General features: G+C 38.6%; 1 long non-coding RNA gene across 1 annotated transcript; it reads left to right on the top strand.

Annotated features, from left to right (window-relative positions):
• The first annotated feature begins 4,425 nt into the window (after positions 1-4,425).
• LOC139117183 (uncharacterized) lies at positions 4,426-13,654 on the top strand. Its single transcript, XR_011548470.1, has 3 exons — positions 4,426-4,772; positions 10,668-11,093; positions 11,687-13,654. It is a non-coding gene; the product is annotated as an uncharacterized lncRNA (long non-coding RNA).
• Positions 13,655-15,013: the final 1,359 nt, after the last annotated feature.

The following is a 15,013-nucleotide window of genomic DNA, read 5'->3' as shown; positions in this document are numbered from 1 at the left end:
ACACGCATTAAAATAAAATTCGTGTGGGACGGCTGCGGTATTCAGACGGTGTGGAGTTGAACTCTTTATTTGAAATATCACAGTCAAAACTAATAAAATCAAATAAGGTAAACCGTTGCACAAAAAACCCTCCTCCCCACCCCAGGGGACTTTCATCTTTCCCCTGTGCTTGATCCTTGCTTTTTAAGTTCCATGCAAACTTTGACAACTCTGTATTGTAACAGTGTTTTATTTCTCGTTACGGAACGATTGCATGTGGTAAGCTCGTCTTGAAGGTGTTATCTGTGAAGCCGATGTAAACATTCTCCGTGTTGTCCTCCGTTGATGCTTTAGCCTTGTAAATCACGCCTTTGACTTGACAGTTACCCTTCAAGGGGCATGCAGACTTGACCCAGCAATTACAATCAATCAGCTGGTCGATCCTTACGCTGATCTCCGGTGATTACCCTCTTATTATGCGATTTGATTGTACTTTATATATTCTTCATACAGCTATAACTCACTTTAATCATAGACCCTCGTTTTTCTCGAGGGTCTATGCTTTAATTGTGTTCCTATTGAAGATCTTGTGAAGTTTAGACCTCTTTGGAAAGTGTTTGTCAACAAGTTGAAGAAAGTTCTTGCCGATATTAGTTTCCACGTTCTTGCTGAAAGGGGGTTGAACCACGTGATGTGACGTTTCCTGTCATTGTTTCTCCTCGCTGATTGGTTGGTCTCGACGTATTTGTTCGGTGTATCCGCTTATCTTTAGCACCGTATTGTAGTGACTTTTGTATTTATCAAAGATGCCCTTATCACTGCCCTTATCACTGGATATTATTGAAATGTGTATGTATGTATGTATGTATGTATGTATGTATGTATGTATGTATGTATGTATGTATGTATGTATGTATGTATGTATGTATGTATGTATGTATGTATGTATGTATGTATGTATGTATGTATGTATGTATGTGGGTATGTATGTATGTATGTATGTATGTATGTAAGATAGTGGCCAGCTGGTTATATGACGTCATTTAAAATCTTGACAGTGTTATTCACTGACCTTCGATAGAAGAGACAGCTTTTAAAGAAGAAAAGCGGAATGGAAATCATGCCGACACTCCAAGCTTTAAGTGTGACTCATGCGCCATCTATTCTAGAGAGAGATTTAGAGTTGTTGTCAGCGAATTGAGACAGAGATATCTTTAAATTCTAAATTCAGTTTCTATGCTTTTTTTGCTTTCGAAATGAAAAATATGTGATGAAGAGATGTACGGTATGTAAAAATGTCCTTGACACTGGTTGGCTGGATTTAAGCAATTTCGGTAATCGTTCTTTTACTAAGACTTGACCGGGTATTGTTGGCAATTTTTTGCCTGTACTAATGCTCACGTCTGTCATTTGTGCCACGTTGTTCTTGCATGAAACTGTAGCGTACGTAGCATGTAGTAGCTATGTACTCCATTTTCTCAATCCAGTTAATATTATTTCTATTGTATCCATATTAATCACTAAATAGAAAATGACATATCACTATGAACAGAATAACAGGACCACAGGGCTCTAACACATGCTTTTTAAAATCTAAATAACCCCTGAATCAAATATGAACATTTTCAAACGAAATGAATGTTGTGACTCAAGCATCATTAATTGCAAGTGGATGCCAATCTCACTTTGCGTGATATGAACATCGCAACGAAGGACTTCATTGAGCTGTCGTCAAACGGAGATCGCCACAAGTCGTTGGTGGGATTAAGCCTCAATAAAGATCACAGACTAAGTTAGTTGTTCAGGTCTCTAATTTGAATGAATGGATTTCTATGTAAACTGTCGTGTCGAACATTTCGATTACTGAGTCCCCACCTTGCTGGGAGTTACCATATTTCAGTTTCCATATGTCGCCATATTCTTTTACGGATTCGAGTTGTCCACAGCACTCAAATTGCAGAATGCAAATGACATCTCGTTCGCGGTGATGATAGAATTGCATATTCTAATCGCCAAAGACGAAAGAATTGATAGAAACTCGTAGTTAATCCTCATATGCATGAAATTTTAGGTAAAATATAGACAGCCGAATTGTTATATAACTATCAAAATTTCACTTCTAAATAATCTTGTCAGCAAATCATACATTCGCTTACATTTTCTCAGGGGAGACTGGCATAACTGTGTGTATCACGCACTAGCAATATATTCGTGGCACCTTGTTATAGGCAACTCGCAGCTTTCCGGAAACACAAGCAACGTGTATATCAACCTTATACCTTAATATACAAAAGCCCACGGGTTACTTCCTTAAGACTCCCTTTCTTAGAAGTAGACGCGCCTGGCATTTAAGGTAGAATGTACCTCGGGGACACACATTCGGACTCTCAAATTTTTACAATTCCTTTCTGATATACCACATGTTGGGGTTCATTTTAAAGCTCTTGGTGAAAGAAAACTTTTCACCGGCTTAGTTTTTCGAAATTCGAAAATTTTTATTTTTCTCCATAGAGTTAACACAGGGATGGCGGCCATTTTGAATTTCTAATATCGGTAAATCTTGGGTAATTTGTTTCTCTAGTACCAAACTTTGCACGGTGACCCCCTATTTTTATTCTTGATTTTGAAAGAGAATGATTGAAAGATTCCTTGAGGAAAGTTAGAGCAAAAGTTTAGTCTTTCACTTTCGAGGTGCATACTTCCTTAAATTACAGGGAAGACGCCTATCCAATCAGAGGTATTCTCTCCGTGAAATTACAGCGCCTTGTTGATTGGCCACCATACCATGGAGTTAGATCATGCGAAATAAAATAAAATAAATACATAGGAGTCACAGATTGTCTTTTGGAAGTCAGTTACTATTGACTGAGATATAAACAGTCATTTAACGATGGAACTACAAGAATGAGGATTCATATTGTGTCTTGAGACGCCTTCAACATTTTGACAAGTAATGTACAAGCCTCTCGAATCAGTTTACAGGAATGTCCAAACACCTTGCGCTTGGTTCTTCTATGGATGTTTCTCCCACTATTGTGTCAGAAAACTGATATGCAGAGTTATACTTGGGTATTGCTCTTGATGTCATGATGCTAACAGTATCCGTAGACATTTCGACAGAATACCGGTACCTACAAAACTTTCAGATATGAGATCGCTGTCACTACGTCATATTAACCTTGAGTCGACAGCTTAGGTTACTTTCCCCATTAGATTAGGGAAATTAATTTCTGTATTTTGTACCCATTTGATTATAACACTGCAAGCAAAAGTTATGATTTCGATATTTCATCACGTCGAGGACAGAAAAGGTACCTTTAACAAAGACTTTAATCAGAGTAGGATATAACTGCCTGATCACAAACGCTTGCCAAGTAAAAAGTTCGGTTTTGCAGAAAAATAACGTTTGGGAGGATGGCTTTATTGAGACTAGAGGTAAGATATACTCAGCATTCAAGACATACTTTTCAGGCACTATCTTGCTCCTGCTGGTAAGTGTAACTTTTAAATGTTAGTTACCCGGATGTTACCCTCTTCAGTGCTTAGGTCAGTTTACGCATGACACACTTCCTCTCATCACTGACGACTACTTTGTAATGCTGATCGGTTACCATTGATCACCAAGATACTATATTCACATGTTCCACCGCTGGCTGCTTTGGAGCAATTTATTTTACTACGCACATTGCGTGACTTTTGGTACACAAGAAGTAAGCAGTCCTTTGAATTTTATGTTATTTTTGTTACAATGGACATTATCGTGTCCAGGTACATTATTCAAAGACCAATATTTCTCATCCATGCAGGGCGCATAATTCATAAAAAATACAATACCTTGTCTGTTTGTTTGTTTGTGTGCAGAGGACTCTGGCCACAACACAATCGTGGTAGTGGCCTCAGCCTATAGTTGGATTATTAGCGGGGTGTGTTGTTCTAGTACTGCCTCGTGGCAGTTGTGCCGTACTTTGACGACAGAATGTTACGTTTTCAAGATTTAAAGGAACTCCATCTCCTTGGAACATGCATTACATTTCAATTTTCTGAACATAAGTTTACCGTGTGTAATAGGCTAGTGTATTCATAGGCGAAAGGTGTTTGACTATCGAGTCAACAGAAGTCTGTACATTGGCAATCATGATCAGCGAATATTGGATACCACAGTGGACCATGGTGTGGGTTGAGGGTGGTTTTCATCAAATGAGTCAGTGTTCCCATAATTCATTTTCTCAGCAGGGCACTGTTCTGTTAAATGCCCACTTTACACCTGTCACCCCTATTACGCACAGACCAGTCATTGCTCAGATACCGAAAGAAATTAGTGGGCGATAAACCACCATGTCATTATCTGCCAAAGATATTTTCGCCCTTTGTCTGTTGTAAGACCAATTAACACAAACAGGACCACATGACAAGTGACCTGCTGTGTATATACGTCAATCAGTGTTAATTTTCTCAAGAACCAGGAAGCCAGTTCTCGCGCGACGGATCCGAAATCGTTCCCCTTTGCTAAGTTCTATTGTTACAGGCGTGTGTGGTTATCGATAACAATACACGATACAAGCATTTACTGTCCGTTACCCTCGGGCCTACACCTTAGATCTTAATTTGCCACCAGGTATCTCATACAAGTGCTGCCTCCATTACTACCTCCGTAGGACAGATCTACCCCGCCATTATATGTCGGTGTGGTGTGAATAAATAGACAGATGCGCGCAAGATCGCCCAGAAACTGTATCCAGCTATCTTTTGAAAGCCAAGACCCTAATCTGGTTAAGCATTGGCAGTAGATAGAGGTAGGTTTTGATCCAAAAATCCGCTATGTGGTTTTCTTTTCCTTTTTTAGGCATGCTATTCAGACACTACCGATGAATTTCACCATCCCTTAGGATTCAACTGTCAGCCTTATTGTAATACCAATGGCTTTATGAGTTCTCAATTTCACTTTTTAATTTCGAACGTTGTGAACATGCAAGTCGACATATCCAACGAAATATTTGCATTAAGGTATGGCATGCAGATAACGTTCTTCATAAATCACCATGGTTGTCTCTTTGATAGTTCAAAACACTAGGCTACGGCCAAAAGAACTCCAACAACAAAGTTTGGAAACGGTGACAATGTTTGATTCATCTTGTGTTTATTTATTTATTTATCTATTGCAAAAATATTTATTATAAGGTCAAATAGTGAACGATGTAGCTAATGTAGTGCTTGCCGTTCTTTGTTTGTGTTTTGTGGCTGTTTGACCATTCTAATTTGTTTTCAACCTCGTTCATGACATGTGTATTATTATCATGTGTTTGCGCGACGTGCGATTTTAGTTCAGTAAAATTTGATTGTGCAAATGACTTACGTTACCAAAAGGTGAACAAACTGCACGCGAATTAAACTCTCCGACATTAACAATTTTTTATACAAATTTAATAGTAAATTATGTATTTTTACTTTCTCAAGTTCTTGAGTGTGTTTATTTACGTTGAGACAAAGAGCTGTGATTCATCTTTTGTTTATTTATTTATTTGTATTTATTTATTTATTTATGAAAAGAAACAATACGGACACGCAGTAAGGTGTTTTGTGTAAAGGGAATGAAATTAGGGGAAGTAAAACGTCAAAATAGATACGACTCTGCTATGGTCAAATACTATTTTTGATGAATTGTCTCAGTGGCAATTTACTTCTCTTAAATAGGTGGAAATTTACAAGTTAAGTGATGGTAAAGTCCATACATTCATTTCGTGATGCCGAAATGCTATTTTACTTTCAGTAAGATTACATTTTGGAAAAAAGGATGATAAATCCTTCATATTGTACTAGCATAAAAGCAGGGAAAACAGCTAAAAAGTGAAAAAATGTTAGCACAGGTAAAATATCATTCAAAATATCTTTTCTTTGGTTGAAAACAAAACATATGCAATTTGCTTTTTGTTTAACCCTGCAATTGGGTAAAGGAGCTGTTAATTCTCTCGCATGGGGACCACTGTCTAAATAGTAAAGACTCAATTTTGCTCGTCAAATTATCATTAACAGTTAATCTACGAAGATTATACAATATAATATCACATCCTTCTCTGTCGTTTGACGACATGATGATTGCAAAGCCTGTTTGGAAATTGTCGTTCCCTGATTTTTGTACTTGGGGCAAATGTTTGGAATAGCTCTGTTAGCGATACCCCTGGCTAATTCTTCCGCTTTTGCTTACATTTGGTGTATCACAGATAGCACACTGAGATTAACTTGAAATTTACTTTCGAAAATAACAGTCCCCACCTCTTCAGAAGTACACTGCACAGTTGCTTTTATGCTTATTTTTTACAGTGCCTAAAATGTTTGCATTCATAAAAAGGGTACATGTACTCCTTCAGTGTTTAATCCAGAAGTGTAGAACTAGGGTAAATTTTGGCCTCCTCCCTAAAATTATCATGATTGGGCCATGGCAGATTTTTAGGCACTCTGAAAATACAAAGAAAAATAGAGATACCTAATCATCGTTTATTAGTCTACACTTGTTTACTCTCGATGATTTTTATAGCTTTCTGCATTTATTTAAAATTTTTCGGCTTTTTATAGGAAGATCAAACACAGACCACTTTATCAGAACAGTCAAATGAATCTACTTCAGGTAATTATGAATTTGAGTTTGTTACGTGTATCTACTGCGAGTCTATTTCTCATTATAACATGCCACATGCTCATTCCGTGTTGCGATTCGCCAGAATACGTCACGTGACGCGAAAATAGCTGTCTATCCCCACAGAATCGACAATAGTGACGTTAGAGGGTATTTTTGAAAAACTATTTCCCTAGGGAAATAGTTTTTAACCCAATTTGGAAAAGTGTCCGGTCACGTGACCGTGGTGTCGTCTGCAGCTTTGAATTTGAAACATTGGTGGGTGATGAGCGCCCGGCATGAGCGACGAGCCTTTCTCTAAAACAGCAAGATTTTCCGTTCCAACAGCCTGGCAACTTGAATCAACAGTTCGGCCTCGGGGAATAGCAATTTGTATTTGGTAACACACGGCCCCTTGGGTTAATAAACGGGCGCTTTAGCCCTCATGACCAGGTAATAGGTGTTTACAAGTGATATCTTAATGTCTGAAAGTCTGAACAGGGATAATGAGTACAATTTCATACAATTTTAAAAGTTTTGGAAACAGCCTGAGATCACCATGATTCTTGAACATCAAACCCACAGAGTAAAGATCATTGATCTCCAAAGTAGTACTGTAGTACTAATTCTTTAACCCAAGTCCACCTTTCAATAATTTTTCCACACAAATCGTACCGTCTATAGACTGGAGTTGTGACGTCGAATTGTCCACATTGTTTTTTCCTTAAAATCTACATGCGCGCGAGATCAAGTGGGCAACTTTTACACCCTGGCGAATTTTAAGGGCTCCATTTAGGCCGCCTGTACAATTTTGCGCGCCTTTTTCAGCCATTGCACGTCAGTGGCGAGAGCGGCTTCCTTCGAGACTGTTTATTTGTGAAAAAATAAACAAGCAAACAAACAAGCGATTTCGGTACGTCGTATGCCAAAGTTTTGTTTTTACCGTTATTTCTTTCACAACACATTTGAGGAGCTTTCCATGTCGAAGATCGACTGAAGAGTAACTTAAGTTAAAAAAGGATGTGGCATATTCATCGTTATTTGCAGAGATTGAGCGGGTAAATATATTCATAGAGGATGTGGTCAAAATCCGCAAAATCTACACTCAGAATCTTTGTCTTATTCTGTGCGCAAGGCTGCCAGTCTGTGCTATGGAATAGTATATAGATATAGGTAGATGGATTGATGGGTGGGTGGATAGAGATAGATACAAAAAATTTTATGTGGATAAATAGATAGACAGACAGACAGACAGACAGACAGACAGACAGACAGACAGACAGACAGACAGACAGACAGACAGACAGACAGACAGACAGAAAAGTAAATGTTGTCAGAAAGATAAATGTAGATACAGTGAGCAACAAAAATGAGACAGGTGGAATTGTACGGGTATGGCTGAATGCTATTGCCAGTATCATATGTTTAATAGGGAATATTTATGATGCGCCTAATCTCAAAATGGAGCTCTAGGCGCAGGACAAAACTGTAGACTACTCATTAATGTGTTCTGAGGGCTTGGTGGAATGGAGTATGTGAATTCAGATAGTGTAGCTTACCAGACTGATTGTTGCCCGTTTTCAACGGTCCTGAAGGAGAAAAAGACCTTTCACCAAAGGATTTTGTTTAAACACGTGATATTCTAAAAAGACGTGTATCAGATGAAAACGTCGGTGCCTTGAGGGAGTATACATTAAATTTGCAAAAGTTCTAAGAGGTGTTTGGGTCCAGTCCCTGAAACTAAGTCGAAACAAGCTGTTAAAAGTTTGTACAGTACACGGCATGTGATTTGTAAGATATAGGTTTACATGACACCACACTGTTCATTAACGCGAATACTGTCCAAACGGAAATCTTGATCGAAGCCCCTGTGGAACCAAATTGGAATCTCATATTTTCTGACAACAACAGTAACAGTTTATTTTCACCCCGGTGTAACCAAGGTGTATATTATTATCATCTCTTGGTCAAGGGAAAAATAATACTAAAATTATCCTGGATATCGTTTTACGTTGATTCAGTATGATTTCAATGGACACTTTCGATTTTTATACTATCCGATATGTTAAGTCGGCACTGAGAGTTGCCTGCAGACGACGAATGTCAGCGCTGTAGTAAACTGTCTAGGCTTTCATCGTTTCGATTTGTAGCTTTCCCAGTAACTTATCTAGGGCCTGGTTTCTGCCAAAATATGTGTAATTATGTTTTGCGAAGTTGGATTAAACATTCTCTCTCTCTCTCTCTCTCTCTCTCTCTCTCTCTCTCTCTCTCTCTCTCTCTCTCTCTCTCTCTCTCTCTCTCTCTCTCTCTCTGATCTCGATCTCGATCTCGATCTCTAGATCTCTCTCTCTCTAGATCTCTCTCTCTCTCGATCTCTCTCTCTCTCTCTCTCCCCCCCTCGGTATTCAGAAAGTGGAGCTCATAAGGATTGATAACGTACTGTTCTAGATGTTATAGGTACCAAGCTTTTTAATTTTGTCTTTCAAATTTCACTAACTTCAATATTACATATGACTAAAAGCACGTTTAACTTGATCAAATGGGTTCGACTACACCCATCGTGATCACACACTGTCAAATTTGTGGCTCGTAATCTATGCAATTTTACGCACAAGAAAACATTTGAAAATAAGACATGACATTAATTACGCTCATTTTTAGCACTATTGGGGTTGTACACGTCGTTTGCCGGGCAGCGGAAACTGCAAAAGAGCTGAGAATTCCGGAATGAGCAGTTCCGTTAAGGATAATCGCTACATGGTTTACATTTGAATAGCAAGTCGAGTTGCCAACCACCGCGGGCGATTTTTTTTGTATCGACGAAAACGTGTTATTTGCAATGCCACCTGTTGCGAGAATCGTACATATATACGAAAATACCCATTATTATTCTCTCTCAGATTGAAAATATTTATAACTCGAAGAATAATAACAGAAAAAGGCTAGTGTATGAGGGTTTTCTCCCAAGGATATACGGTTAGGAATAGAAGCAGACGACCTTAGTCAGCAAAAATACGTAATGATCAAACTGCAGTATAAACTATGAGATATGAAGGGGTTACACTCTTGAAATTGGAAATCCTTCTTTACTTTCTATATGAAGGGACCGGGCATTATAACAATCGACTTGTTGAATATGTGTTTGCAATATAGAAAAACAAAATCTCGTGCGAAACACTTACTTGTATGCAAACAAAAACGCGTTTTTCGATGTGGCTATCGACTTAACTTGGACGACAAGGAATTTAATGTCATCAATAGGTCGAGCTCAAGGGAGTAATTTAAGCAATGTTATTCGATTCTCCAAACTCCTTGAAATTGTATCGTTTCGGTGCATTCGATGTCAAATATTCAGAGAAGATTTCAAGTCAGGTGCGATCTATTTTAAAGTAACCCACAGTGTATCATTACCGTAGAATGCGATGCAACCTAGGCGCCCATAGAGGGTCTGCACATTTTACACAGTCGATCGGTCCGACTCCGAGCTGGTGATCAAAACGAGTTGACGGCCAAGTTGAACATGTTTCTTAATATTCGCGTTTGGCGAAACGTACTCACAAGAGCCACGCGCTGCATGCGAAAGAGAACGTCGAAAAAACCCAGTCCCTATACTCAGCCTTCAACTTGATAAGTTACAGCAAGTCTGTAGCAAGTCCTTCAGAGAATAAAAGTATCTTTCCACTTTTCAACATAACATACCCAATCGCACTAACAAACACTTACAACAATGAAAGTACATTCACAAAAAAAACACAGAAGGAATTTTGACAGTATGACATTTTTGAAGGCCAAATAGAAAAAACGGTTTTTGGTAACATAACGGTCTCCGAAAATTAGAGTAGGTAGGCCGTAGAAAATTTTATTATTTTTCTTCCTATTGACTGACACCCATAAATACGTAGAATTTTGAGAATTTTACTCGAAATTTGTTTGAAAATGCATGAAAATGTCCACGGTCGGCTGGTTTTCCTAAGGTAGGTCGGATTACCCGTAATAACACAAATATTTTTATTACTTGGCTTAATCATTATTTTCTTGTGTTTGTTTGTATTCGTTTATTTTTTCTTTTCTCTTTCAGCTTAAACAAAGTTTATAAAAATGGTTCGAAGAAACCTCATCTGCTTTGCGTTCTTCGCTTTGCTATTATCATCTATGAAAAGACTAACTGAGGCGGTCAACTGTTCCGACGGCAGGCCGGTGCTAATCGACAGCTTCCGAGAACGCATACCCGACCTCAAACCGTACATCAGAGAGCGGCTCGGTCGTTGGATACCCTACCCGCCCGCCGACGAGTGGACCGACGCCGAGGTGGAGGGTATGGTGAGGTATATCGTCGGCAACATGAGGGATGATCCGAACGTGGAGCAGATACTGCGTGAGTGTTATGACGACTTCAACGCCAGATCACAGTCCTACATCGATTCGTGCAATGCCGCCGCTGCAGGATCAGGAAAGAGAAAGAAGAATTGGATTGACCTGATGGATAAATATAGCATATTTTAAGGTACACTCAGTTAATTTTCTCCAGGAATGATGACTGTTCTTTGCAGAAACTGCAAATAAGTCGCTCAAAATTCAGCACATCTAAGCAACGACTGAACAACGACATCAATTTTTTAATAACACAGGCTATAGGTATACACGACAAACATTTTTGAGTTTTCCAGCGAGAAACGTAGAAAATAATACAATATCACACTCGGTGTTCAAGATTTGTCTTCGGCTTTCGTATTAACGTTTTTGGAAAAACTTAACGAAAGCCCACAAAAGCCGAACTTCTGCTATATCAAGAGAAAGTTTTGGTATTTACCCGACGGTACATTAGACAGAGCATAATGTGTTCTGCAAATTTGGTCTTGCCAGCGCCCTCAGTGGCTCATTGTAGGTAATTTCTACGCTGACTTATGTATAGGATGACGCCTGTTTGCCTTTGGCCGTATATGCCAACGTATTATATCCACTCAAACAAAAAATATATTTTCCATCATTGCTGCGACTAAGAGGTGATTTTTGAAGGACAAAAATCAAATTTTTCTAACGATTCAGCATGTTTGTTTTTTAAAGTTGACATAAGCGCCTTCTTCTTGTAAATTTCAGACTTAACCACGAACTTGGATCACGTGACAGTCGGAATCAATGAAAACGACCACTGGAGAGAAGTCAATTTGTTTATTTTTCGTCTTAAGTAGCGATGTTTTGTATTCTTATAAATCCTTATATTTTCCTCGAGAACTGTCTCAACCATTTATTGATAACCTCGTCTAAGGCTAGGAACAATGGTTAAACTCTTCGGAATCGCATCTTCTACTTTAGCCAGTTTGAAATTGCTGATTTTGAAATTCAGGCAAATGGATGCTTCTGCCTTGCAATTTATTTAGTACTACTTACTAATTAAATACAATTAATTCGTAGCAATATTTCATTTTATAAATTAGAATGAAAACGTTTCGCAAGTTGATTTCTTGTACCTACCATTCCAAAGCGAACCAATGTTTGATCAGGCCAATTACCACGATTAGTTTCATTTTTGATGCAAACAAGTGACCGCGCAGGAGTGAGAGCGCCCTACACACAATTAACATGATCATGAGTTTTCATAGCTGACTTGACAACATATGCAACAAAAGCAAATTCGGATAACTTGGATTTCTCTAAGGACACCTTTTCATTACACCGACTCGTATATTTTTAGAAATCGCTGATCGGATCGGATCCCTGGGATGCGTTCATTCCACGTGAGGTACGTTCAGCCCACGCGAGGTATCTCATGTACTTTCCACGTGAAGGACGCTTTGAGTTTCCTATGTAAACATTAGTCAGTTAAATTTTACTGCTCGATCCACGTGCCATAAATTTTGACTCAAACCTCAATTTGTCGGTTGAAGGTCAAATAGCCTAAATCAACAGTGTCACACTCTCCCACCTTTCAAATAACAAGCGCCCCGCTGGATCAAGGCAAAGCTTAAAAAATTAAAACCTAATGTGATATGTATGATAAATGATAGATAAAATAATTGACAAACTGTCAACGGAAAATAAAAATGTACAGGAAAAATAAGCAGCAAAATATCGTAAAGTAAGATAACAATCTTAATGTGCGTTCGCTTGCACATAGACTCTCCAGAAATTGCACCACGCAACCGATTTCTGTACTGCACAGAACCAATGTGAACAACATCTGAGTATTCGTTGTATGCGAGAGGTAAATGCGCGCCCTCTTGGGGCGACCGATGTAATGCCTGAAAACAACACATTGATCTTGACCACTTTACTCTATTTAGTGGTTATTAGTGAGACATCAGCTGCGTCTTTCGTTAGATTTTTTTCGACAAGTATTGCGTGGGTGATTGGCGTCCATTTTTTTGCCTACTACACACAGTCATCAAGTACGAATCATGTACCCGGACATCATTTAATATAGCTACATCTTCTTGTTCAGAGGTAGATCTTAAAAAGGAAAGCTATGACCTGGTTCAGGTGTAGACCGAATAAGTCAGATAGTTAGATCTTATGACTCTTTAATTTCTATTAAAAACCATTGTACTGGCTTACAATAAAAACACGGCTAAGTCCGTATACACTTACATATTATAGTCTAAAAAAACACATTTGAGATTTAAAAAATTACGCGGTATTAGTGAACTTCTGTGCATCCAGTTACAATGGCAAAGCCAAAGCCAAGCCCCGGGTCACTAAGTACACGTATTTTCAAAAGTTTTAAGTAAAAATAAACGATGATTATGAAAGTCATTTACCAACAAAAGCAAAGCCTCGTTCTCGACTCTAGACGGAGCACAAGTATAGTCGCCATTCTTATCAGACACACAGACATGACAGTGTTTTTGTAAAAATATGTATGTGTATTTGTGCATTTATTTGTGCTCATGCACAGATTTACTTACATTCGAGTTTTATTTTGTAATTTTATTACGTAATGTTGCACTGAACGTGATGATGACGACAACGATGATCATGATGATGATGATGACGATGATGATACTGATGATAATTATGATGATGAAAAGAAACAAAACGACAATAAAATAAGCTGATCTACATACTGTATTATCAGTGTCGTCTGTATTTTTTATTCATTCCCGAATTAAGGTAGAATGCGCCTCAGGGACAGATAGTCGGACTCTCAAAATTTTACGATTATCTTCTTTCGGCCTACCACTTGTGGGTACTCATTTTGAAGATTATGGGGTAATTAAATTTTCTCCGGCTTAGTTTCAGTGAAAAGCGGGAAATTCGTTTTCCCCTACTAGGGATAACACAAGAATGGCGGCCATTTCGAATTTCAAATATCGTTAAATATTGGGTAATTTGTTTCTCTAGGACTAAAATTTGCACAGTGACACCCGGTTTTTATTCTTGATCTGGAAAGAGAATGGTTGAAAGTTTACTTCAGGAAAATTCGGACAAAAGTTTGAGCCTTTGATTTGGAGGCGCGAAGTACCTCAACACGGCTTCAGTGCTTCATTGGTAGAATGACCCTATAGAAAGCATAACATCCCACTGAAAGATCTGGAGAATTTTACCAAATATTGAAACAATATATTCTCTGTATTCTACAGATCACCGTAATCACTGTTTCTTCACAGGCAATGACTACGCAATAAATCCCATAAATTTAAACCAAAACACCAATCGAACAAAAAGTGTTGAATCTTACGTCAAAGCCCGATTAGCTGTATCTTTTGCATTTTTTCTCGATGAGGTGGATTGAAATCAAATCCAATTTTACGCAAACATGCTTACCGAAGTGTGACAACAGAACGTTTTCCAAACGTAGTTGACGAATGTACAACTTAGATTTTAATAATAAATTTTCGACTTTCTGACCGCCTCAAGTCCACAAAAACTGAACAATCGACTGAATACATCGCAAAGGATTGAAATAGTGATAATTTCAAAGGCAATGTGAATATGTAATATAAAGGGAGCCGAGAACATCTCTGAAGACTGCATGGTATTGGGGTTAATCAAAATGCACACAGGTACAGTTAACGTGGGTTTAATGGAGGACCGGACAACGGCCGCCGGCAGACTACCCATCTAATGTCTGACAGCTTTTCCTACGAGAACTAGAAATCACCACATCGAGCTGTGTTCCCGGTGGATTTGCTTATCAGAACTTTGGCAGCTGTTCCCTCCAGGCCTCGGACGTCCTATAGAATTCTTAGAACTCGTATACTCAATGGGTGCGTTTCAAAACGTCTGTTGACAGTCAGTGACACGTATCCGAATTTTCTTACTTTGCCTCGTCGGCGATCTCTGTTCGTTGCCATTGGCAAAGCACCGGTGACAGTTAATCGGAATGTCTCTTCGACTGAATGCATTAGCTTTGTATTCGGCAACTGTCTACTATCATCAAGGGCTACAAAGTTTCTCAAAATATAAGGACCTTGTGTCGAGTCATGC

The sequence above is a fragment of the Ptychodera flava genome, chromosome 18 (genome assembly GCF_041260155.1).
Source record: "Ptychodera flava strain L36383 chromosome 18, AS_Pfla_20210202, whole genome shotgun sequence".
Classification (NCBI taxonomy): Eukaryota; Metazoa; Hemichordata; class Enteropneusta; family Ptychoderidae; genus Ptychodera; species Ptychodera flava.
Note: the sequence above shows the minus strand (reverse complement) of the source record. Positions and strands in the feature narration are given on the sequence as shown.